This window comes from Myodes glareolus, chromosome 15, assembly GCF_982192425.1.
Source record: "Myodes glareolus chromosome 15, mMyoGla1.1, whole genome shotgun sequence".
In the NCBI taxonomy this organism is placed as follows: domain Eukaryota; kingdom Metazoa; phylum Chordata; class Mammalia; order Rodentia; family Cricetidae; genus Myodes; species Myodes glareolus.
The window spans coordinates 3,466,372-3,494,054 of record NC_142040.1 but is presented as its reverse complement, the minus strand read 5'-3'; the positions used below and the strand labels follow the sequence as shown (position 1 = coordinate 3,494,054).

The 27,683-nt window shown below is 39.2% G+C and overlaps 1 long non-coding RNA gene across 1 annotated transcript; it reads left to right on the top strand.

Annotated features, from left to right (window-relative positions):
- Nucleotides 1-541: 541 nt before the first annotated feature.
- LOC148119629 (uncharacterized) lies at nucleotides 542-16,080 on the top strand. The gene is made up of 3 exons (XR_015735027.1): nucleotides 542-646; nucleotides 2,939-3,132; nucleotides 15,599-16,080. It is a non-coding gene; the product is annotated as an uncharacterized LOC148119629 (long non-coding RNA).
- The last annotated feature ends 11,603 nt before the right edge of the window (nucleotides 16,081-27,683 follow it).

Below are 27,683 nucleotides of genomic sequence, written 5' to 3'. Positions count from 1 at the left end.
AAGTAATGCTCCTGCAAATAGGGAGAAAGAAATTAAATACAGAGTTAAATAACAGAGGACTGTGTTGAAAATACTAAGACATTCTGAATCAGTCTAAATGAAGAATATAGGGAGAATGTGTTTGAACAGTTGTTCTTGGGACAGAGAAGATTAAGTCACTCTTGAACAAGTTAACATTTTAGTGCTTGTAACATGTTCTAAGTAAGCATGTCAATAATGTTATCAGTAAAAAAGGTGACCTGAATAGATCAATGTTTATTACTGACATCTGATAGATACTAAAATTGTTGGGAACTGGATGAAGCATCAGGTAAAGATGGAGGAGTGGTAAATGAGATGGACTGGAAGTCAGATACTGTGGTTCCATGCAGATTAAGATTAGGAGATATTTAAGAGAGTTCAGGGTGGTCTATACTGTTGGATTGAGAAAACAGTTTTTGGTGACAAAATAGAGGGGAGACAGATTTTAGACTGAAAACAGCTGTGCGAAGAACAAGATTGTCACTGAAGATAGTCATTTGTGATAATGAATTCCTTTCACAGACTTCTCAGGATGGAGGCTTACTACTAAATTTGCACATGGAGAGAGTATCTCTCAATCAGACAAAGGGGAGTAAAATGAAAGACATTGGGATCATTCTCAAAGGTAAGTAAATCTGTATTTTAATTCCCTCCTTCCCTCTGTTCTACCCCCTATTCTTTCTTTCCTTCTTCCTCTACTCCATCCTTTTTCTTCTCCTATAAATTTTAAGAACACACACACACACACACATACACAGGTATTTTTATAACACATATACATTTATATTATATTATATTTTCCAACTCTTACAAGTTTGTCCTCTGGAAAACAAATGATGAAGTAATATGATGATGTATGAATAAACTCATTCAAAGAATCATTAACAGCCACTAATCCAGCACTATTTTACATTCATGTAGTTTGATGTTATTCCTTATTGACACAATAATTGTCTTTGCTTAATCAGCAACACTTATTGGATTGGGGGTATGACTAAGTCATAGTGTGCTTCTTGACTAACGTGCACCGGGTCACGAGTTCTGTACTGGATTGTTTCGTGTGTCAGAATGACACAAGCTAGACTCATCAGAGGATGGAGCCTCAGCTGAGGAAATGCCTCCTTGAAATACAGCTGTAAAGTATTTTCTCATTTAGTGATTAATGGGTTAGGACACAACCCTTGGTGGGTGGTGCCATCTCTGGGCTTCTGGTCTTGGATTCTATAAGAAGGTATGCTGAACAAACCATGGGAAGCATGTTCCCATGTAAGCAGTTCCCACTCCATGGTTTCTGCACTAGCTCTGGGCTCTGGGATCCTTCCCTGTTTGAATTCCTGTCCTGATTTCCTTTAGGAATCAACAGCAGTGTTGAAATGTGAGCCAAATAAACCATTTCCTCCACAACTTGCTTTTTGTTTATGGTGTTTCATTGCAGCAATAGAAACCCTAAGTAAGACAGTTAGATACCCAACAAAGATGAATGGATAGATGATAGATATATAGACACACACACACACACACACACACACTCACACATAATTGATGATACTTAGAAAGATACATAGAACGATGATAAATAATAGGTACCACTTACTATAAATTTACAAAATGTAGCCATGTGATAAGTAGTTCTGAAATAAGAGCTTTCCTTTACCCATAAAAGCAATTTTGAGAGTATTTTCTAGCATTTTAAATAAGGATGTTAGTATCTAATTTGCAACCCATGAAAGCCAATTTAAAATGAAATAAAAAAATCATGATTGCCTGCTAAGTCCTCAAAGCAGATAAAGCTGAATCATTTGTGTAGCGATGTAGCATCAGCAGAGGTGTAGCATCAGTGAGAATGTATTCCTCTAAGAGCAACAGTATTTCACCTTCATCTCAGCCATAACACTGCACAATCTTTAATGGAATTTCTTCCATGGAATCTTTTCTGAAATTTGTGTAATGTTTGCTTTTGAAATGGATTCTAACAAGTTTGTCCTCAGGAGAATATGTGACGATGTAAATAAATGTAAAATGCTATGGAAAATTTCCAATAGAGACATATTTTCTGAAAGTCACAGGGCAGATTCATTGGAGGCATTTAATGACTAACCACAAAACCCTATGGGTTAGAAACCACGTCCTCATATCTGAAGGGAAAGTAATGAAATAGTATACCAATAAAATGAGCTAATTATGATCACAGTATATCTGTAAAACATTATTAAATATCCCTTGACATCTCTGAAGAAAGCTACGTAATTATAAAGTCTCATTTTCAATTAAAACCATACCCTAGCTCCCCAAATCACTCCTGCATGAGCACAGTAATGAAGGGGACTTGTGTGCCCTTTGCAGATTGCAGCAAAATGAGTTGGCTGGCCCCCTTCGTGATAGAATCATTTTTCACTGCGATTTAATTAAAACAGTGAAATATCTGACCTTTGTTGGAGATTTTCTTATCCATAGCACTAAAAATATCCTTAGGAAGCAATCTGTCAGTGGTCTTTCAAATAAAATCTGACTAGACCTGAAGGAGAAACAGGAAATGACATCAAACAGAATCCACAAAGGTTAGCACAGGTTAGCTCATGCTTAGTTGTCATGAAGCCAGAGTCGCAAGATGCCTTGCAGTGAAAGCAAGTCACCAATCAGAAGCAGCAGTTCATTGTCCTTCATACAGCAATGATCTGATCGATGAGTAGTCTCCCATTCCTCACCTCCGTCCAGCAACATCCAGCTTTCCGGTTTTGATGGTGCTTAGAGGCTTTCATGTCTGGATTTATAGGTATTCATGGGAGGATTTCCTGTTCCTCCATAAATTCATGAAATCTCTAGAAATGAATTTTAATGAAACAAGAGCCACCTACTCTGTTCTAATAATTGATGTGTTTCCATCTGACCACAGCATAAATGCCATTTTTCTTCACAGCTAGCACCGGAGAGGAAACGTCTGGGTTTTTACTGTGTAAATGTGGACCTCCATTTGGAACTGCAATCTGATGGGAAAGAAATATTAGTGCTGGAGAAGAGTACAGCTAGAGAAGTGGAACCATGATAAGGACAAGTCCTGCTAACCATGCTAGTCCTTCAATAGAAATGGTGGAAAGGTCCACTGTGGCACAGGTAGGCCTGGGGTCTGCCCCTTTACTTTTGCTGAGTCATCACTCCTTCAGACATGCACAGATTACTTCTACTTGATTTATAAATGGGAATAGAATTGATTTTACAAAGTTGTCAACTAGTAGATATAGGCTTAATATATCATCTGGTATACAAGTTGTTTATAAGTAGACTATATTAACAGTCAGTGAGATTGTCTTCAATAAAGTACCAGAGAAACAGTGAAGTCAGGAAGCCACAAATCTTCCCTATAAAATCTAAATTTAAGTTAGATTGGCCAAACCCATGCTGAGGATCAACTAAATCAAAGAGTAAGCACATTTTAATCAATAAAATATTGTTGTTATACTAGATAAATTTTGAATTTAATTCAACTCATTCACAGTCTCAGCCATTTATAATACACTTGTGTGATTTCTGTCTTTGCTTTACTTCACTTGGTATTTGAACTGTCTGTGCTTTAACTGGTAGACATGCCAACTGTTCAGCTAGAAAATTGAGATGACACAAAGATATGACAAAGATTACACTTTATGCTCAGCTTATTGCCAATGCCTGCAGCAACCATTCCAAAGCAGCATCAATGAATGAGCATGTGTGCTCACATGGAGAGGTCCATAAGTGCAAAAGCAAGGCCATAATTACCGCTTCTCCAGAGAACCTCACATTGCACCTTGACTTTTACTTCATCAGTTATTATTTCCCAGATTGAATTAACCCTGTAATTAGCTGTTTGTCTCATAAAGGCAACATTAATTGGAAAAAATTGAAGTAACAATATCAACTAGAAGAATCATAAAACAAACATTAGAACTTTTCCCGATAAATAATTTTTCAATTTTTGTATATAAGTTTACTGAAGTGGCCCTGTTCCTGTGCTGAGGAAATCCATCCAGGTGGGGGAGTGTGTGCCATCCCGGGGCGGACAGTCTGGGAATGGAGCACAGGGCCCCTCCAACTCCTGCTTTGTTCCATACAACCCTGTCTTCCCCAAGCCTGCCATATTGTCTGTGAAGTTTTTGACCCAGGAACATTTCCTGCTCCTGCACTTAGGCTATCCACCCAGAGGAGTGAGTGTGTGCCCATCCAACTAGAAGGTCCCCGGAAGGCAGTGCAGGGCACCTCCAGCTCCTGCTGCAGGGGCTTCTTTGTTCCACATGACGCTGCCCTCCCCCAAAGTTCATCCTTTTGTCTGCTGGGTTCTTGAACTTCCAGGAGTCCCTGTTCCTGTGCTGAGGAGATTCTTCCAGATGGGTGAGTGTGTGCCATCCCAGGGAAGATGGTCTGGGAATGGATCACAGGGCCCCTCCAGCTTCTGCAGGAGGGGATTCTTTGTCCCACATGAGCCTGCCTCCCCCAAACCTGCCCTATTGTCTGTGAGGTCCTTGGCCCAGAAACAGTTCCTGCTCCTGCACTGAGGAGATCCAACCAGAGAGTCAGTCACAGCAAAAATTGGACCAAGACGCCAAGACTCTCCTGATTGCATTGAAGGAAGAAATGGGCAGGTGCCAATACAAGAATTCCTCCAACAACCTGAAAGGCAACATGACAACACCAGAATCCAGGGATCGCACAACAAGAAGACTTGAACACCCTATTTCAGAAGAAGTAGAAGAAATCAACTTTAAATATAACATTATGAAAGTGATAGAGTCCCTTAAACAGAATGTGGAAAACTACTTTAAAGAAATGGAGAACACAAACAAAAAGGTAGAAGAAATGAATAAGTCTCTCAAAGATACCCAAGAAAACCAAGAAGAACAGGTAATGGAAACTGTTCAAGACTTGAAAAATGAAATGGAGGAGAGAAAACACACACAAAAAAAGGGAAGGCTAGATATGAAAAATCTGGGTAAATGAACATGAACTACAGAGACAAGTATAACCAACAGAATACAAGAGATAGAAGAAAGAATCTCAGATGCTGAAGAGGAAATAAACTCATTGATTAAAGAAAATAACAAATCCAACAATTTTTTTTTCTGGTTCCTCCATTATGTGCTTATTTTTTAAAAATTTACTTATTGATTTATTTATAAAAATTTCCACTTCCTCCCCTCCTCCCAATACCCTCCCAATCCCCCCACTCCCTCTCCTCCTCCCTCTCCAGTCCTAAGAGCAGTCAGGGTTTCCTGCCCTGTGGGAAGTTCAAGTTCCTTCCCCCTCCCTCCAGGTCTAGGAAGGTGAGCATCCAAACAGACTAGAATTCCAAAAAGCCAGTACATGCAGACAAAACAAGACCTAGTGCCATTGTTAATGGCTTCTCAATCAGCCCCCATGTCAGCCACATTCAGAGAATCTGGTTTGATCACGTGCTCGTTCAGTCCCAGTCCAGCTGGCCTTGGTGAGCTCTCATTCGGTCAGTCCCCTTGTATCAGTGGGTGAACGCACCCCTCGTGGTCCTGACTTCTTTTTTCATGTTCTCCCTCCTTCTGCTCCTCATTTGGACCTTGGGGGCTCAGTCCAGTGCTCCAATGTGGGTCTCTGTCTCTATCTCCAACAATTGTCGAATGAAGGTTCCCTCTGATCCTGCCTTCCTCGCTCACGTTCTCCATCCTTCTGCTTCTCATTTGGACCTAGGGAGTTAAGTCCAATGTTCCAATATGTGTCTCTGTCTCTATCTCCATCCTTCGCCAGATGAAGGTTCTATTGTGATTTGCAAAATATTCATCAGTATGGTTATGGGCCAAGGTCAGTTCAATCACCCTCTCCTCTGCTGCCCAGGGAACAATCTGGGAACCTCTCCTTGGGCCTGGGAACCCCTCCAGAATCAAGTATCTTGCAAAACCTAAAATGACTCCCTTAGTTGAGATATATACCTCCCTGCTCCCATATCCACCCTTCCTCCCTCCCCCCATCCCATTCCCCCAGCCATCCCCAATCTTCCCCCTCTCCCTTCTCTCTACCATCTCCCCTTACATCCACCCCCCCACCCACCGTGCACCCAAGTTTGCCTGGCAATCTTGTCTACTTCCAATATCCAGGAAGATAACGATATGATTTTCTTCAGGTTCACCTTCTTATTTAGCTTCTCTAGGATCACGTATTATAGGCTCAAAGACCTTTAATTATAGCTAGAATCCACTTATGAGTGAGTACATACCATATTCCCCTTTTTGGGTCTGGGTTACCTCACTCAGTAAAGCGTTTTCTATTTCCGTCCATTTGGATGCAAAATTCAAGATGTCCTTGTTTTTTACCACTGAGTAAAACTCTAATGTGTATATGTTCCACACCTTCTTTAACCATTCTTCTATTGAGGGGCACCTAGGTTGTTTCCAGGTTCTGGCTGTTACAAATAGTGCTGCTATGAACATAGTTGAACAAATGCTTTTGTAGTATGATAGGGCATCTCTTGGGTATATTCCCAAGACTGAAATTACTGGGTCCTGCGTGAGGTTGACTCCCTGTTTCCTGAAAAATCGCTACACTGATTTCCACAGTGGTTGCACAAGTTTGCATTCCCACCAACAATGGATGAGTGTTCCCCTCCCTCCACATCCTCTCCAGCATAGGCTATCATTGGTGTGTTTGAGTTTAGCTATTTTGACAGGTATAAGATGGTATTTCAAAGTGGTTTTGATTTGCATTTCCCTGATTGCTAAGGAGGTTGACCATGACCTTAAGTGTCTTTTGGCCATTGGAAGTTCATCTTTTGTGAATTCTCTGTTCAGTTCAGTACCCCATTTTTTAATTGGGTTAATTAGAGTTTTAGTGTCTAGTTTCTTGAGTTCTATGTATATTTTGGAGATCAGACCTTTGTCTGATAAGGGGTTGGTGAAGATCTTCTCCCAGTCAGAAGGTAGCCTTTTAGTCTTACTGACGGTGTCCTTTGCTTTACAGAAGCTTCTCAGTTTCAGGAGGTCCCATTTATTCATTGATTCTCTTATTGCCTGTGCTACTGGGGTTCTACTTAGGAAGTGGTCTCCTGTGCCTATATATTGTAGACTACTTCTCACTTTCTCTTCTATCAGGTTTAAAGTGGTCAGATTAATGTTGATGTCTTTAATCCATTTGGACTTGAATTTTGTGCATGGTGATAGATATGGATCTACTTTCATTCTTCTACAGGTTGACATCCAGTTATGCCAGCACCATTTGTTAAAGATGCTTTCCTTCTTCCATTGTATACCTTTAGCTCCTTTGTCAAAAATCAGGTGTTCATAGGTTTGTGGGTTAATATCCGTGTCTTCTATTCGATTCCATAGATTGACTTCTCTGTTCTTATGCCAGTGCCAACCTGTTTTTGATACTGCAGCTCTGTAATAGAATTTGAAGTCAGGGATGGTAATGCCTACAGAAGTTACTTTATTGTATAAGATTGTTTTGGTTATCCTGGGGTTTTTCTTTTTCCATATAAACTTGATTATTTTTCTATCAAGGTCTGTGAAGAAGTTTGATTGGATTTTGATGGGGATTGCATTGAATCTATAGATTGCTTTTGGTAGAATTGCCATTTTTACTATGTTGATTCTCCCAATCCAAGAGCAGGGAGGTCTTTCCATTTTCTGGTATCCTCTTCAATTTCTTTCTTCAAAGACTTAAAGATCTTGTCAAATAGGTCTTTCACTTCCTTGGTTAGAGTAACCCCAAGATATTTTATGCTATTTGTGGCTATCGTGAAAGGTGATGTTTCTCTGATTTCCCTCTCTGCCTTTTTATCCTTTGTGTATAGGAGGACAACCGATTTTATGGAGTTGATCTTGTATCCTGCCACATTACTAAAGGTGTTTATCAGCTGTAGGAGTTCTTTGGTAGAGTTTTTGGGGTCGCTTATGTACACTATCATATCATCTGCAAATAACGAAAGTTTAACTTCATCAATTCCAATTTGAATCCCCTTGATCCCCTTATGTTGTCTTATTGCTATTGCTAGAACTTCAAGCACTATATTGAAGAGGCATGGGGAGAGTGGACAGCCTTGTCGTGTTCTTGATTTTAGTGGAATGGTTTTGAGTATCTCTCCATTCAATTTGATGTTAGCTGTCGGCTTGCTGTAGACAGCTTTTATTATATTTAGGTATGATCCTTGTATCCCCAATCGCTCCAACATCTTTATCATAAAGCAGTGTTGAATTTTGTTAAATGCTTTTTCAGCATCCAATGAAATGATCATATGTTTTTTTTCTTTCAGTTTATTTATATGATGGATTACATTGATAGATTTGCATATGTTGAACCAGCCCTGCATCTCTGGGATGAAGCCTTCTTGATCATAATGGACAATTTTTCTAATGTGTTCTTGGATTCGGTTTGCCAGTATTTTATTGAGAATTTTTGCGTCGATGTTCATGAGTGAGATTGGCCTGTAATTATCTTTCTTGATTGTGTCTTTGTGTGGTTTTTGTATCAGAGTAACTGTAGCTTCATAAAAGGAGTTTGGCAATGACTCTTCTGTTTCTATATTGTGAAATACATTAAGGAGTACAGGTATTACTTCTTCCTGGAAGTTCTGGTAGAATTTTGCATTGAAACCACCTGGTTCTGGTCTTTTTTTTTTTGGTAGGGAGATTTTTGATAACAGCTTCTAATTCTTCGCGACTAACAGGTCTATTTAGATTGTTCACCTGTTCTTGGTTCAACTTTGGTATATGGTACTTATCTAAAAAAAATGTCCATTTCTTTTACATTTTCCAACTTTGTGGCATATAAACTTTCGTAGTAAGATCTAATGATTTTCTGAATTTCCTCTGTGTCTGTCGTTATGTCACCCTTTTCATTTCTGATCTTATTAATTTGCATGTTCTCTCTCTGCCATTTCATTAGTTTGGATAGGGGTTTGTCGATCTTGTTGATTTTCTCCAAGAACCAGCTTTTTGTTTCATTGATTCTTTGGATTGTTTTCTGTGTTTGTATTTTGTTGATTTCAGCCCTCAGTCTTCTTCTCCTCCTGGGTGAATCTGCTTCTTTTTCTTCTAGAGCTTACAGGTGTGCTGTTAAGTCTCCAATGTGTGTTTTCTCCATTTTTTTAATTGTGCACTTAGTGCTATTAGCTTTCCTTTTAGCACTGCTTTCATAGTGTCCCATAGGTTTGAGTATGTTGTGTCTTTATTTTCATTAAATTCAAGGAAGACTTTAATTTCTTTCTTTATTTCTTCCTTGACCCAGGGGTGATTCAGTAGTTGACTGTTCAGCTTGCATGAGTTTGTTGGCTTCCTGGGGGTAGCACTGTTGTTGAATTCTAACTTTAACCCATGGTGATCTGACAAGACACAGGTGGTTACTAATATTTTTTTGTATCTGTGGAAGTTTGCTTTGTTACCGAGTATGTGGTCAATTTTCGAGAAGGTTTCATGAGCTACAGAGAAGAAGGTATATTCTTTCCTATTTGGATGGAATATTCTATAGATGTCTGTTAAGTCCAATTGATTCAATACCTCCAATAATTCTCTTATTTTTCTGTTAGGTTTCTGTCTGATTGACCTGTCCATTGGTGAGAGAGGTGTGTTGAAGTCTCCTACTATTAGTGTGTGTGGTTTGATGACTGTCTTGAGTTCTGGAAGTGTTTCTTTTACATATGTGGGTAGCTTTTTATTAGGGGCATAGATATTCAGGATTGAGACTTCCTCCTGATGAATTGTTCCTGTTATGTGTATGAAATGCCCATCTCTATCTCTTCTGATTGATTTTAGTTTGAAGTCGATTTTGTTAGATATTAGAATGGCCACACCTGCTTGTTTCTTAGGTCTGTTTTCTTGGAAAACCTTTTTCCAACCCATTACTCTGAGTAGGTGTCTGTCTTTGTGGTTTATGTGTCTTTCTTGTAAACAGCAGAATGTTGGATCCTGTTTTCGTATCCAATCTCTTAGTCTGTGCCTTTTTATAGGTGAGTTTAGTCCGTTGATATTAAGTGATATTAACGACCAGTGGTTGTTAACTCCAGTTATTTTTTTTTGTGTGTGTAGTAGAGTTTGTGTGTTTCCGTTCTTTGAGTTGTGCTTGTGAAGGGTCTCTAGATGTCTGAGTTATTGTAGGCAGTGTTGGCAATGTTAGATTCCTTTGGTTGTGATTTTCCTTCTATTACTTTCTGTAAGGCTGAATTTGTGGCTATGTATTGTTTAAATTTGTTTTTATCCTGGAATATTTTGTTTTCTCCATTGATAGTGAATGATAGCTTGGCTGTGTATAGTAGACTGGGCTTGCATCCATGGTCTCTTATTTTCTGCAGTACCTCTATCCAGGACCTTCTGGCTTTCATGGTTTCCATAGAGAAGTCCGGTGTAAGTCTGATAGGTTTACCTTTAGAAGTTACTTGACCTTTTTCCTTTGCAGCTCTTAATATTCTTTTTTTAATCTGTATGTTTTGTGTTTTGATTATTATATGGCGAGGGGATGATTTTTTTTTAATCCGGTCTATTCGGTGTTCTGTATGCTTCTTGAACCTTCATAGGGATATCGTTCTTTAGGTTGGGGAAGTTTTCTTCTATAATTTTGTTGAGTATATTTTCTGGGCCTTTGATCTGCAATTCTTCTCCTTCTTCTACTCCTATTATTCTTAGGTTTGGTCTTTTTATTATGTCCCATATTTCTTGAATGTTTTGTGATGAGAATTTGTTGGATTTGCTGTTTTCTTTGATCAGAGTGTTTATTTTCTCTATGACATCTTCAGAATCTGAGATTCTTTCTTCTATCTCTTGTATTCTATTGGTTATGCTTGATTCTGTAGTCTCTGTTCATTTACCTAGATTTTCCATATCCAGCTGGCCCTCGGTTTGTGTTTTCTTCATGCCTCCATTTCAGTTTTCATTTCTTGAACTGTTTCCATTACGTGTTTGATTGTTTCTTCTTGGTTTCCCAGGGTATCATTTACGAACTTACTCATTTCTTCAAACTTTTTGTTATACTTCTCTTCCATTTCTTTACTCATTTCTTCAAACTTTTTGTTATACTTCTCATCCATTTCGTTAAGGGAGTTAGTCATATCTTGTTTAAGGGACTCTATTGCTTTCATAATGGCACTCTTTTCCACTTCTCCTTGATTAGGATGTTCAATTCCCTCTGTTTTAGGGTTGCTGGGATCCGGTGTTTTCATGTTGTTTTTCAGATTGTTGGAGGAATTCCTGCCTTGGTGTCTGCCCATCTCTTCCTTCAAATGTTCTCTAATGGATCTTCTGATACCAGGTCTGGTTCCCCCCTCTGATGAATCTTCTGCTAGAGGATCAGCACCCCTTGTTGGCCAAGAATCTTGCTGAGCTGACACAGGACCTACCTTTTCACTGGCAGGCTATTGAGACATAGGAACTCCCTCCTGCCTTGTTGCACTTCCAGCCCAGTCTCAGCCTGCAAGCCGGCTGAGCTGGGTGATTTTATGGCCCCGAGTTGGAAGGGAAGAATAAAGGAAGGGGTTCCTGGGTGAAAGGTGGGATGGGCTAGGAGGCGAGAGGGCTTAGCCCCTTCAGGGTGACCTGGGAGTCATGGGGGACAGGGAATGTCTGAGCTCCTCCTTACTGGGCTTCTGTTGCGGGTCAGAACAAACTCACCCCAATGATGAATCTTCTGCTAGAGGATCAGTGCCCCTTGCTGGCCATGATTCTTGCTGAGCTGACACAGGGCCTACCTTTTCACCAACAGGTTATTGAAACACAGGAACTCCCTCCTGCTGGGTTGCACTTCCAGCCCAGTCCCAGCCTGCAAGCTAGCTGAGCTGGGTGATTTTATGACCCCGAGGAGGAAGGGAAGAATAAAGGAAGGGGTTCCTGGGTGAAAGGTGGGATAGGCTAGGAGGCGAGAGGGCTTATCCCCTGCATAGTGACCCGGGAGTCAAGGGGGACGAGGAATGTCTGAGCTCCGCCTTGCCAGGCTTCTGCAGCGGGTCAGAGCAAACTCACCCCAATGCTGAATCTTCTGCTAGAGGATCAGTGCCCCTTGCTGGCCAGGATTCTTGCGGAGCTCCAACAAATTCTTAACACAAAACATCCAAGAAATCTGGGACACCATGGAAAGACCAAACCTAAGAATAATAGGGGTAGAAGAAGGAGAAGATTTACAAAGGCCCAGAAAATGTATTCAACAAAATTATAGAAGAAAACTTTCCCAACTTAAAGAAGGATATTCCTATGAAGGTACAAGAAGTATACAGAACACCAAATAGACTGGATCAAAAAAAATCCCCTCTCCATATAATAATCAAAATGCAAAACTTAAAGAAATGGAGAAACCTCACATTAGAGACTTAACAGCACACCTGAAATGTCTAGAAAAAAAGAAGCAGACTCACCCAGGAGGAATAGAAGACTGGAAATAATCAAACTGACGGCTGAAATCAACGAAACTGAAACACAAAAAACAGTCCAGTCCAAAGAATCAATGAAACAAAAAGCTGGTTCTTGGAGAAAATCAACAAAATTGACAAACCCCTATACAAACAAATCAAATGGCAGAGGACACACAAATTAACAAGATCAGAAATGAAAAGGGGAACATAACCACAGACACAGAGGAAATTCGGAGAATCATTAGATATTACTACAAAAGCCTGTATGCCACAAAATTGGAAAACGTGAAATAAATGGACATTTTTAAGATAAGTACCATATATACCAAAATTAAATCAAGATTAGGTGAACAATTTAAATAGACCTGTAAGTCGCGAGGAATTAGATGCTGTCATAAGGAGCCTCCCACCCGAAAAAAACCCGGGACCAGATGGTTTCAATGCAGAATTTTACCAGAACTTCCAACTCCTTAATGTGTTTCACAAAACAAAAACAGATGAGTCATTGCTAAACTCCTTTTATGAAGCTACAGTTACCCTGATTCCAAAACCACACAAAGACTCAACCAAGAAAGAGAATTTACAGACCAATCTCACTCATGAACATTGACACAAAAATTCTCAACAAAATACTGGCAAACGGAATCCAAGAACACATCAAAAAAATTATCCATTATGACCAAGTAGGCTTCATCCCAGAGACCCAGGGCTGGTTCAACATACGTAAATCTATCAATGTAATTCATCATTCAAATAAGCTGAAAGAAAACCACCATATAATCATTTCATTAGATGCTGAAAAAGCATTTAACAAAATTCAACACCCCTTTATGATAAAGGTCTTGGAGAGAATAGTGATACAAGGTTCATACCTAAATGTAATAAAAAAAAATATACAGCAAACTGATAGCTAACATCAAACTAAATGGAGAGAAACTTAAAGCCATTCCACTATAATCAGGAACAAGACAAAGCTGTTCACTCTCTCAATATCTCTTCAATATAGTGCTTGAAGTTCTAGCAATAGCAATAAGACAACATAAGGAGATCAACGGATACAAATTGGAAAGGAAGAAGTCAAATGTTTCTTATTTGCAGATGATATGATAGTGTACATAAGTGGCCCCAAAAACTCTACCAAAGAACTCCTACAGCTGATAAACACCTTTAGTAATGTGGCAGGATACAATATCAACTCCAAAAATCATTTGCCCACCTATAGACAAAGAACAAAGAAGCAGAGAGGGAAATCAGAGAAACATCACCTTTCACAAAAGCCACAAATAGCATAAAGTATCTTGGGGTAACTCTAACCAAGGAAGTGAAAGACCTTATTTGACAAGATCTTTAAGTCTTTGAAGAAAGAAATTGAAGAGGATACCAGAAAATGGAAATCCATGTTGTTGGATTGTTAGGATCAACTGAGCAAAAATGACAATTCTACCAAAAGCAATCTATAGATTCAATGCACCCATCAAAATCCCAACAAATTTTTCACAGACCTTGAGAGAATAATAATCAACTTTATATGAAAAAACAAAAAACCCAGGATAGCCAAAACAATGCTATACAACAGAGGAACTTCCAGAGGCCATCCCTGACTTCAAACTGTATTACAGAGCTACAGTAATGAAAACAGCTTGGTATTGGCACAAAAACAGAGAGGTTGAACAATGGAATCAAAATGAGGAACCGGATATTAATCCACAAACCTATGAACACCTGATTTTTGACAAAGGAGCTAAAATTATACAATGGAAGAAAGAAAGCATCTTTAACAAATGGTGCTGGCATAACTGGATGTCAACCTGTAGAAGAATGAAAGTAGATCCATATCTATCACCATGCACAAAATTCAAGTCCAAATGGATTAAAGACATCAACATTAATCTGACCACTTTAAACCTGATAGAAGAGAAAGTGGGAAGTAGTCTACAAGATATAGGCACAGGAGACCACTTCCTAAGTAGAACCCCAGTAGCACAGACAATAAGAGAATCAATGAATAAATGGGACCTCCTGAAACTGAGAAGCTTCTGTAAAGCAAAGGACACCGTCAGTAAGACTAAAAGGCTACCTTCTGACTGGGAGAAGATCTTCACCAACCCCTTATCAGACAAAGGTCTGATCTCCAAAATATACATAGAACTCAAGAAACTAGACACTAAAACTCTAATTAACCCAATTAAAAAATGGGGTACTGAACTGAACAGAGAATTCACAAAAGATGAACTTCCAATGGCCAAAAGACACTTAAGGTCATGGTCAACCTCCTTAGTGATCAGGGAAATGCAAATCAAAACCACTTTGAAATACCATCTTATACCTGTCAAAATAGCTAAACTCAAACACACCAATGATAGCCTATACTGGAGAGGATGTGGAGGGAGGGGAACACTCATCCATTGTTGGTGGGAATGCAAACTTGTGCAGCCACTGTGGAAATTAGTGTGACGGTTTTTCAGGAAACTGGGAGTCAACCTCCCTCAGGACCCAGCAATTCCACTCTTGGGTATATACCCAAGAGATGCCCTATCATACTACAAAAGGATTTGTTCAACTATGTTCATAGCAGCACTATTTGTAATAGCCATAACCTGGAAACAACCTAGGTGCCCCTCAATAGAAGAATGGTTAAAGAAAGGTGTGGAACATATACACATTAGAATTTTACTCAGCGGTAAAAAACAAGGACATCTTGAATTTTGCATGCAATTGGATGGAAATAGAAAACGCTTTACTGAGTGAGGTAACCCAGACCCAAAAAGGGGAATATGGTATGTATTCACTCATAAGTGATTATCATAAGTGATTATAGAATCACTCATAAGTGGATTCTAGCCATAGTTAAAGGTCTTTGAGTCTATAATTCGTGATCCTAGAGAAGCTAAATAAGAAGGTGAACCTAAAGAAAATCATATACTTCCTGGATATTGGAAGTAAACAAGATTGCCAGGAAGACTTGGGTGCAGGGGGTAAGGGGGTTAAGTAAGGGGAGATGGTTAGGGAGAGGGGGAGGATTGGGGATGGCTTGGGGGAATGGGAGGGGGGAGGGAGGAAGGATGGTTATGGGAGCAGGTAAGTTTATGTCTCGACTAGGGAAGCCATTTTGGGGTTTGCAAGAGACTTGATTCTGGAGGGGTTCCCAGGCCCAAGGAGAGGTCCCCAGATTGTTCCCTGGGCAGCAGAGGAGAGGGTGCCTGAACTGGCCTTCGCCCATAACCATACTGATGAATATTTTGCATGTCACCACAGAACCTTCATCTGGCAAAGGATGGAGATAGAGACAGAGACACATATTGGAACACTGGACTTAACTCCCTAGGTCCAAATGAGAAGCAGAGGGAGGGCGAACGTGAGCAAGGAATGCAGAACCTGAGGGAACCTTCATCCGACGATGGATGGAGACCTAAGTTGGAGCACTGGACTCAGCCCCCAATGTCCAAATGAAGAGCAGAAGGAGGGAGAACATGAAAAAGGAAGTCAGGACCGCGAAGTGTGCGTTCACCCACTGATACATGGGGACTGATCGAATGAGAGCTCACCAAGGACAGCTGGACTGGGATTGAACGAGCATGTAATCAAGCTGGATTCTGTGAATGTGGCTGACATTGGGGCTGACTGAGAAGCCATTGACAATGGCACTGGGTCTTATTTTGTCTGCATGTACTGGCTTTTTGGGATCCTGGTCTGTTTGGATGCTCAACTTCCTGTCCCTGGAGGGAGGGGGGAGGAACTTGGACTTCCCACAGGGCAGGGAACTGTGACTGCTCTTGCGACTGGAGAGGGAGTGGGGGGAGCAGGAGCATATTGGGAGGAGGGGAGGAAGTGGAAATTCTTATAAATAAATAAGGAAAAAGTAAAATAAAATACACCATTCGGGACTGATAGGAAACATCTCATTGTTAGTTGTTCATCTTACTAATTACTGAAAATATGATAAGAGCATGCTACAAAATAAATGTCAAGGTTTTTTTTTTTATCTCTTAGTTTTGTTGCAGATCTCCCTCTTGTTTTATTTACCCATAGCCACAGAAGTTACATGAATGGGAACACAGAAGCACACTTTAGATTTCCAAAGAAATCTAAGTAAGTCTGTCACTATACCATTAAATAACAAAGAGAGACCAAGACAGAGCTATGGAAAATCATCCTAAAAAATAGATGTCTTTAAAATTAGGAAACAGTTAAGGATACTGTGATATGTAGTCAGAAGTAGGCAGGGACCATAGAAGAGTGTAGGAGAAAGCATAGGTGGGCATCAACAGGAGTTTAGGATCCTACAGTTTCAGTGCATAACCCCACCCCTCTATCCCATAGCACAGTCTCAGGAAAGAAGTACCACTCTCCCATCAGGAGAAACCCACGCTTTGAAACAAAAGGAAGGCAGGTATGGAGCTCTTTGTAGCATTAGAATCTCCTTGGCAAAATTCTGACAATTAAAAATGTATACTATATCTCACAGGCTATGCAAGCAAGATACTTAGGGCTGCTTATTCTACATGAGCTCCATTCTGATTCCCAGTTAGATTCCTAGGAGATGTTTTTAGGTATCTTATATCTATGACATTGACCACTCAGAGATTCCTTTAAAAAAAAAGAAGTGTTTCACTAAATAATCCTAGAAAGATGCTAAGAAAAAAGTATTCTTGCTATGCAGAGGGAAGGGAGTTTTGGAAAGGATTTTTTTTAATTTCATGATCTATTTCATCTAAGGCCAATCAGTGAAGTCAATTAAGAGAGGAAAATCTTTCCTTCTAAAAGAAAAAAAAAAGGATTCTTTTGTGTATTGGAATGATTGGGTAGAATTGTATTCTATAGTAGGGGCTAGCTATGATAAGTGTCCCACAGCATATGGGGAAGTTTTGCATAATGAAATTTACATGTCCCTACAAATCACAAAAATATATTTTTTTATAAATACTGCATACCCATGATTTGTTCTGATATGTAATAAAATCATGGAGTATTTTCCTAAAGCTCTTTCTTGGGGTTTATTGAATATAGATAGCTTAATTTTAATTAAATGAACACTATTGTCACAGCATAATAACATTTGACATAGTGACTGTAATAACTATTTTTCATACTTTCAAAGTATCATTTTGATGCCCATGGTAATCTGCTGGTAAGTTTTCCTTTCTTCCCATTAGTTACAGTCTCATTGTAAATTTATAAATTACTATATCAGCCATCTGTTTGGGGGGTATTGGTCTAATTATCTTGAGTTAATGTGAGTCGGGTAATGAAGCATACATATTGTCCAACACTAGTTGGATCATAGAAAAAGATTCTTGAACCAGGATAAATGTAAGCATTCAAATTTAAGTTACTCCAGGAGTCTGTAGATAGACTGCTGTCTCTTTGTAGGACATGACTGCTTTAGCTTAAACCTTTTGTTAAAATCTTAACATGAGTATCCTTTTTGAAGAAAGTGCTGGGAAAGAGCAGATTTGACTTTTGATTGTGCAGCATGACTTTTGGAAGTGTATGAATGAAACTCAATTTATATTTTTTCATTTCTATAAATCAGGACAATATAAAAGTGGCATTATGAACATAGTGTTAAGCAGATGTTTGGAATGCATGACGTTATACATTAAAAACATATAAACACTTATGTAATAATGTTCTCTAGTATTCTACTAGCCAAGAATAGTCTTTTGCTTTTATGTAACTTTACTCTTAGAAATTTATTCAATACGACTAAGTCATAAAATTTTAATAGAATTGCACATATGGTTAAAAATACCACTTGTTACTGTAATTATCAAGCAATTTTCAGAACAGAATCACATAAGGGTAGGAAAAATAATTCCTTGGGGTAAAATTATTTGCTTACTAATTCAGTGTACTGTGGGGAGGATTTTCTGTAATGGTCTAATGCAGAGTTGAAATGAGTATAAAGGATCAAGAGGATTTAGGTACTCTTTTCTGAGAATTTTGCTTTCTGTGGTGAGTAGTACCCATGAATTTCCACTTCAAAACAGCATTTAACACTATCAAGATCATTTTTCACTTTTAGAGATAAGTTTATTATACATTCCTAGATAGGAACTTAAGAGGGAGAGAGAGAGTAAGCTATGCAGGTTAAGTTAGGCATAGAGGTCAGTCACACAATGGTCAAGCAACTTCATGACAAAGATGGAGAAGAGGGTTAATAACCCCATAGTACCAAACTTAGGCTCTGGCTAACACCAAAAAGAAAGAAACAGAAGAGGATAATGCAAAGGTTCTGGGTCCAACTTTCTCAGAAAATTGGGTAGTTCCAACAGAACCTTATAGAGACTCCATATTGGAGAGAAATTGGTTAAACTTAATGTCTAAATGAACAGTTCTACAGATAACTCACTTTTCTTACGTGGCAATGTGATTATAAATAATTTAAGTCTGCACTGGGTGCTCAGTTTAATGTTGTAGGTCAAGAAAGTGTGTGTAAAACTGGCAACGATGATGTCTGGATCTGGTTGTGTTGTGTCACAGCTGGCACCAGTGTCTTACTTCTTCTCAACAAATTTATTTTACTCTTAAGGCTTCTATTATAGTCTCAGAATACTGGTTTCAGACTTTGTTTTATACACACATATATGTACATATATATGCATATATCTAGTTTCTACCATGAGCTATATTTTTCTCGGAGGGGGGAAAACATTTCTAATAATCTTCCAGACTTAGTTTTTATTCACTGTTTGAAATAAAGTTATATAACTAAATTTAAACATAATACCCAACTAGAATAATAGAATTACAATTTCTGGTTTATAATAATTATGTTTCCTGAAGATGAGTTGCCTTCCTTATGCAATGTGTCTTCTAATCTTAAATAAAACTGTATCTTCATTAACATGGTAGAAGTCAAAAGAAATTGATGGGATAGTACCAAATTCCATGTGCCATAAGGACTTCCATGAAAGTCTGTGTTGGTAAGCATTATTATTACATTTATACATTGGAAGTAAAAAAATATTTTACAGAAACAAGAAAATCAATAAACATTCTAGTTGTACATAAACAATCTTTTTCTCAGTAGATGAACAATCCCAGGCAGTGTAGAATCAGATTGTGTGAGCAGAAACATTTGGTTCCAGGTATAAATAAAGAGAAACCAGACAATATGCCTCAGTAAGGTGTCAACCTGAAATCTTTGTAAGAGAGACCATGCCCAGAAAAAAGATAATGGGCCAATGGACAACAGAGACATCAGGAAAAGAGATGGTTAAGTGAAAGTAAAGGGACAAAAATAACACAAAATAATTTAATTAATGTAAACTTGACTAAATCAACAGCTCATTAAAGCTATATGGACTGAACGTTTTACTTAAAAGATAAACATTAGAAATAACAACCTTTATGCTATTTTATTTATAAGTAATAGAAACATATTTTAAAAATAAGCAGAAATAAGCTTGTACTATTTAGATATCAGTTTAAAGAACGTTGTTGAAAAAAATCATTAATATCTGACAAAATTTATTTTAAACACAATAAGCATTATCAGTAGCAAAGATAATAACTATGCAATGATACGCAGACAATATCATTGTTGTATTAACTTTTCCTGGGGAAATACAAGCAAGTATAAATTCATTGCAGATAAAGCACTCATGACAACTGGGAGGCACTCTGGGGCAGAGGTAGGTGGATCTCTGTGAGTTCGAGGCCAGCCTGGTCTATGGAATGAGTTCCAGGGCAAGCTCCAAAGCTATACAGAAAAACCCTGTCTTGACTTCCCCACCCCACCCCTGCCACAAAAAAAGCACTAATAACAGACAAAGTAATGATTCCATCAAACCTAAAGTACCAAATGATCGAGTTTATTGAAGTTATTTAGAGAAATATAGAAGGGGGATTTCCTTTAGGAGCATTGATGAGTCAAAGGTCCAAAAGAAGTCACTGAAAAACTCCATTCTTAGAGTTCTCTTCACAATTTGCAGGTAGCTTGATAAAATGGATAAACTTGTCTTCCTGAAAATTACTGCCTATATAACTTTAGGGAGGGGCCTTGTAAATCTTGCACATTTCAATAACTTCCTGAGACTTGAGTGACTTCCTGGGTCTTAGGTAGCTTCTGTTCAAGATGCAAGATTCAAATGAAACTGTTGAACAACATCTCACAATTGGAGAATGCAAAAATTGTCCATAAGAAAATGAGTTTTGTTCCTATAAGCATTGAATAAATATGGTAACTTTTGAAATATGTTATATGGTAGAGTTCAATAATAAAACATTGCTACTTAAAGCTACCACTCAGTTTAAGTACACATTTCTAAAGAAATTAACAAATATAGCTCATAAGAAATGTTAGTATACCCCACCTCTTTCATAATTAAAAAAAATTTCTTGTGGGATATTTGTGTGTGTGTTTACATATGACTGTGCATGTATACAGAAGCCAGCAGAATATGTCAGATCTCCTTGAACTGGAATTGAACGTGATTGTGTGCTGCCCAGCACATATGTAGGGAAACAAAACCTGGTCCTCTGAAAGAGCAGCAAGCATTCTTAATACCCAAACCATCTTTCCAGCCCAATTTTCATCTTTTTTTTTCTAGATAAAAGTCATGAGCAAGAATTTAGAATAGTTGAAAAACTACAATTAAGGAAGTTTACCTAATAATACTCCCTGTATATTTAACCTTTCTTTCTCTTTCAATCTTCATAATAACCCAGAACCTGGATTTTGAATTCTTGACTCTACTTCTACCTTATACAACACATATTTCTATCTCTTTGCTTGGAACATGTGACTGTCTAGATTGCAGATGGACAGAATGTCATACTATATATTGGCATCTATTTTTATCTAGGTGCTTTTATCCTATATTTGGACTACATTGCAAATGGTTTGATGATAGAAATAAGTTCTATTCTTACATTCATAGGGATGAATTCATAACAATATTTTTCTTTATATTCCTTGAACTTCCATTCATTAATTTTTAAGACATGGTTTGTTATGAAGTCAAAACAGTTCTTGAACTTCTAGAAACATTCCCTCTTCATCTTTTTTTTCATTTATATGATATATTACGTTTATTAACACACATATATATTATATATATATATATACATATATATATATATATACATATATATATATATATATATATATATATATATATATATATATATATACTATCCCTGCATATGTGGAGTAAAGCCAGTTGAGTGTGGTGGATATTCTTTTTATTTTATGTATTTCTTTTTTTTTATTAATTTATAAAAGTTTCCATTTCCGCCCCTCCTCCCACTACCCTCCCACTCCCCCCACTCCCTCTCCTCCTCCCTCTCCAGTCCTAAGAGCAGTCAGGGTTTCCTGCCCTGTGAGAAGTTCAAGTTCCTCCCCCCTCCCTCCAGGTCTAGGAAGGTGAACATTCAAACAGACTAGGATCCCAAAAAGCCAGTGCATGCAGAGGAAACAAGTCCCAGTGCCATTGTTAATGGCTTCTCAGACAGTCCCCTTGCCAGCCACATTCAGAGAATCCGGCCACATTCAGAGAATCCAGTTTGATCACGTGCTCATTCAGTCCCAGTCAAGGTACACCCTCTTCATCTTTTGCGTGACCACATCTAGTCTAACATTTTTATTTCTAACTGGAAACTTTAAATTTTTGAAAATTATTTTTTAAGATTAAATAAATTTATTGTTTATATTAAAATATAACATGCTAACTGTTACAAGTAAAGAACTAAAATATATAAAAAGTGATAACTTTACCATTTCCTTTTCTTGGGATAATCAGATTAGCCACTTATTCATTGTATCTATCAATCTATATTCTATGATGTAAATTTTGTTTCGAGAGAGCATGGGGGCATATATTTTTACTGTTGAATTAATTTTATGCATTACTTAGAAACTTTGGTATACTTGAAAGATGATGGAAATGCTTTCCAAAATAATAAATACAGCTTCAGTCTGTCCCTTTTCATACTTATACACCCTATAACACAGAAATGCGATAATTTTCTGTCTACCCTTGATTCAGGGTTTGGAGGTACTTTCATTCAGCATGCTGATATTTTTCTTCTTCAGGATAAACTACTACCAGGGAGGTAGAGGATCTCAAAACATTACTTTTTTACCTTATTCATTGTGTAACTTTATTTTTCATTTTTTAAAATTTTACCTTTTAAAAAGCTAAAACAAATTATCTTTTTTTCATTTTATATACCAATTCTGGTTTCTACTCCCTCTCCTTTTCCCATGCCTCCACCTTCTCCCTCATCTCACCCTAACCCCATCTACTCTTCAGAGAGGGTAATGCACATTGCTTTGAGGAAGGTCCAAGACCCTCCCTACTATATCTAGACTGATCAAGGTATCCATCCAAAGAAAATGGGTTCCCAAAAGTCATTACTTCAATGCATGGGCACAGGAGACCACTTACTAAATATAACACTAGTAATACAGACACTGAGAGTAACAGTAAATAAATGGGACCTCTTGAAACTGAAAAGCTTCTGTAAAATAAAGGACACAGTCAATAGACCAAAAAGGAAGCCTACTAAATGGGAAAAATCTTCACCAACTCCACATCAAACAGAGGACTGATCTCCAAAATATATAAAGAACCCTAGAAATTAGACATCAAAATTCCAAATAATACAATTAAAAAATGGGGTACAGATCTAAACAGAGAATTCTCAACAGAAGAATCTCAAAGGGTAGAAAGAAACTTAAGAAAATGTTCAACATCCTTAGCTATCATGTAAATGCAAATCAAAACAAGTCTGAGATACCATCTTACTCCAGTCAGAATGGCTAAGATAAAAAATACTAATGATAGCTTATGCTGGAGAGGATGTGGATGAAGGAGAACACTCCTCGATTACTGATGGGAATGCACACTTGTATACCCACTCTGGAAATAAGTATGGCTGTTTCTTAGAAAATTGAGAATCAACATAACTCAGGACCCAGCAATAGCACTCTTGAACAAATACCCAAAGGATGCTCAATCATATTACAAGGACATTTGCTCAACTATGTTTATGGTAGAATTATTGTAATAGCCAGAATAATGAAACAACCTAGATGTGCCTCAACCAAAGAATGGATAAAGAAAGTGTGGTGGATTTACACAGTGGAGCACTGCTCCATAGTAAAGAAAGTGTGGTGGATTTACACAGTGGAGCACTACTCCATAGTAAAGAAAGTGTGGTGGTTTTACACAGTGGAGTACTACTCCACTGTGACATCTTTTTAAAATTTTAAAGTTGATTTAGCTTCAACCCCACATCAGACAAAGGTCTGATCTCCAAAATATACAAAGAACTCAAGAAGCTGGACATGAAAATTCTAATTAACCCAATTAAAAAATGGGGTACTGAACTGAAAAGAAAATTCTCAACAGAAGGAGTTCAAATGGCCAAAAGACAGTTAAGGTCATGCTCAACCTCCTTAGCAATCAGGGAAATGCACATTTAAACAACTTTGAGATACCATCTTACACCTGTCAGAATGGTTAAAGTCAAAAACACCAACGATAGCCTATGCTGGAGAGAATGTGGGGTGAGGGGAACACTCATCCATTGTTGGTGGGATTGCAAACTTGTGCAACCACTGTGGAAATCAGTGTGGCGGTTTCTCAGGAAACTGGGAATCAACCTACCTCAGGATCCAGCAATACCACTTTTGGGAATATACCCAAGAAATGCCCAATCATACTACAAAAGCATGTGTTCAACTATGTTCATAGCAGCATTATTTGTAATTGCCAGATCCTGGAAACAACCTAGATGCACCTTAATGGAAAAATGGATAAAGAAAGTGTGGAATATATACACATTAGAGTACTCCTCAGCTGTAAAAAAAAATGACATTTTGAATTTTGCATGCAAATGGATGGAAATAGAAAACACTCTACTGAGTGAGATAACTCAGACCCCAAAAGCTGAATATGGTATGTACTCACTCATTAGTGGACTCTAGCCATAAACAAAGGACATTAAGCCTATAGTTTGCAAGCCTAAAGAAGCCAAATAAAAGGTGAACCCAATGAAAAGCACATATAGAGCCTCCTGGAAATTGGAAGCAAACAAGATTGCTGGGCAAAAGTTGGGAGCTTGGGGGTGGGGTTAGGAGTGAGTGTGGGATTGGGGGAAGGGGAGAGGAGGAGAGAGAAGGGAGAAAGGGAAGACTGGAGAGAGCTTAGGGGAGTGGGAGGTTAGAGATGGAGGAAGGGTAGATATAGGAGCGGAGAAGAAGATACCTACATTAAGGGAGCCATTTTAGGGTTGGCAAGAGACTTGGCTCTAGAGGGGATCCCAGGTGTCCACAGGGATGTACCTGGCTAGGTCCTTGGGCAGCAGACTAGAGGGTGCCTGAACTGTCCTTGCCCCACTATCACACTGATGATTATCTCGAATATCACCATAGAATCTTTTTCCAGTGATGGATGGAGATAGAGACAGAGATCCTCATCAGAGCATTGGACCAAGCCCCCAAGGTCCAGTTGAAGAGCAGAAGGAGGGAGAAGATGAGCAAGGAAGTCTGGACCGTGAAGGATTGCTCCATTCACTGAGACAGTGTGCCTGTTCCAATGGGAGCTCAGCAAATCTAGCTGGACCGGAACTGAATGAGTATGTGATCAAACCAGACTCTCTGACTGTGGCTGACAATGGGGGCTGAATGAGAAGTCATTGATAAAGGCACTGGATTTGTTTCTACTGCAAGTACTGGCTTTTTGGGACACTAGTCTATTTGGATGCAAAGTTTCCTAGGCCTGGATGTAGAGGGGAAAGCCTTGGACTTCCCACAGGGCAGGGTTTCCTGCCCTATCTTAAGGAGAGAGGGGGAGGGAGGAGGGTGAGTGGGGGAGCAGGAGAGGAATGGGAGGAGGGGAGGAAGTGTAAATTTTTGAATGGAAAAATAAAAAAAAACGTTGTTTAACTTGCATTGCATTTCATCAATTTTTAAATATCTTAAAGCTATTTCTTAGCTATTTTTATTTCTTCTACTTGAGGACTCTGTTTTGCTCCTTAGCCCATTTTTAAATTTATTTTGTTTTTCATATTATATTATAATTACATCATTTCTCCCTTCCATTTCCTCTCTCTAAACCCTTCCATATACCCTTTCATGCTCTCTTTCAAATTCATAGCCTTTTCCCCACTAATTTTTGTTACATACATACATACATACATGTACATGCATATTTGTATATAAGTCTATACACATAAATACAGCCTGCTCAGTTTGTATGCTCCTTGTACATATGTTTTTATAGAGTTGCTAACATGGACAGGGGAACATCCAAGAGGCCTCAACTCTACATAAAGAACCACAGATAAATTAAGAATGCTGAGTGTGGTAGAAATAATCTTCTCAATTGGTGATGTGATCATTTATTGTTGCTTATTAAAGTTTTGTTAGAATTTTAAACATTATACACTTAAACTTTTAAATACATAGTTGACTTGAAATACAAAAATGCATCCCTGATATATGCATTAAGAATATTCTTTAATGAGCCTGGGTCCTCACAGTCCAGGCTAGCAGAAGACATGCACAGGCCCACCTGATGCCTTTATGATGAGTAAATGTATGGTGGGAAATTGCGAGAGAAAAAGAAGCAGAAATGTTCACTGGCTGTGGAAAAAGGCCGCATGGAAGGAGTGAAGGTAGAGAGGAACAGACTGATGTGTGTTGCCTTCTTGCCTCCCAAGGCCAGGGTGATGTCCAGGCCAGGCTCTTGCCGAGAGTCCTGTCTGGGTTCATGGTCCTACTATAGCCAATGTCTTTTTTGACGTCCATGACTCATGTTTCCACCAAAGGCCACAAGTATGCAGAGGGCTATGACTACCCCCTGTGGCCATGTTGGTGGTTGGTGTCTAAAGATCATGCCGCTGCTGGTGTCCTGCCTATCTGAGAGGTCTGTCCTGCCGCCTGGGGCCAAGATGGCATCCGGAACTGAGCTGCTATCAAGGGCCACGTCTGGGTCCGTGGCACTATAGCAACCAGGGTCTGTGATGATGTTCATAACTTCAGTTACCACTGAAGATCATGTGGATGCACGGGGCCTGGTCAATAACCTGAGTCCAGGTGGGTGTCTGAAGGCCATGGTGACATCCAGACCTGGGCTGAGGTGAAGAGCCGTGTCTGGGTTGGTGACCGTACCACAGTCAGGGTCTGTGATGATGTTTGTGACCCATATTGGCACCAAAAGCCTCAAGGAAGCTCCAGGGTCTAGGGTCCGTGGCCCTGAAGCAACCAGGGTCTTAACTGATATCCTTGACTCCTGTTACCACTGAGGGCTGTGAGAATGCCCAGGGTTCAACCACCTGAGACCTTGTTAGTGTCCAAGGACTATGCTGCTGCTGGGGCCATACTGGCCGGTCTGGGTGGCCTGAGCTGCCACTGGGTTCTGCTGCAGCTGGGGTCTGTGTTGACATCCATGGCCCGTGTTACCATAGGCTATTATCATTTCCAACACGTCCGGGGTCCCACGGTTACACATGTGGCAGTCAGCATTCAGGCAAAAATGCTTAGTCACCTCAGGCTTTACCATTGCCAGGGTCCCACAGCCTCATGTTAGCATTTGGGCAAATGACTAGTCACTCCATGGCCGTATAGCCTATGTAATCTATGCACACGTGCAGCATGGCCATGTAATTTATAAGAATGTGTGGCAGGGCTATGTAAACCCCTATATACATGTGCTGAACTAAGCGGCATGCCTGCCTCACTTCCTGCCTCTGTCACGTTTTTTCCAGACAGGGCTGCACACTCCTTCCTTTTCCCTTTCTCCACTCTTTATTAATAAAACTCTTAAAGTGGGTTTGTTGTTTATCTTGTGATCCGTTCTCGCTCACGGTAAATAATACAGGACCATTGAAATTATGTGTATTGAAATCCGGGGACTGTGCTGAGCTGGGCCCCTCCCTTCTCTAGTCCTGGGATAGCTGGCCCTGACTCTCACTGGTTTCTGCATCAGGACAGCTCACCCTGCTTCTCATTGAAGAGCTGCTCCTTGCCCCCGTTCTTGGGAGATTACTGTACCCCTAACCACGGACAAAGAAGAATTTATCTTGGTGGCATGAACATAGGAGAGCTGGTTCAATCCTCAACTGAGGAGGGTGGTCCTAGCAGCCTGGACTGACCAATTTAGTTACCATCCAGACCCACATCCTAGACCTTGGGTTGATTCACCCTAACATCTATCCTATCTGTGACCTGCTGGAGTACATGAAGGGACTGATCCGGTCAACCATAGCCACAGGATCTCCATGAACTGGGGCAATACCAGGTTTTCCAAGAGGAGTTTCAGCGAGGGTCCAGTGACGATGGTGTGCTAGAGGCCAGAGGCCTTGAACCACAACAGTGAATTATTGC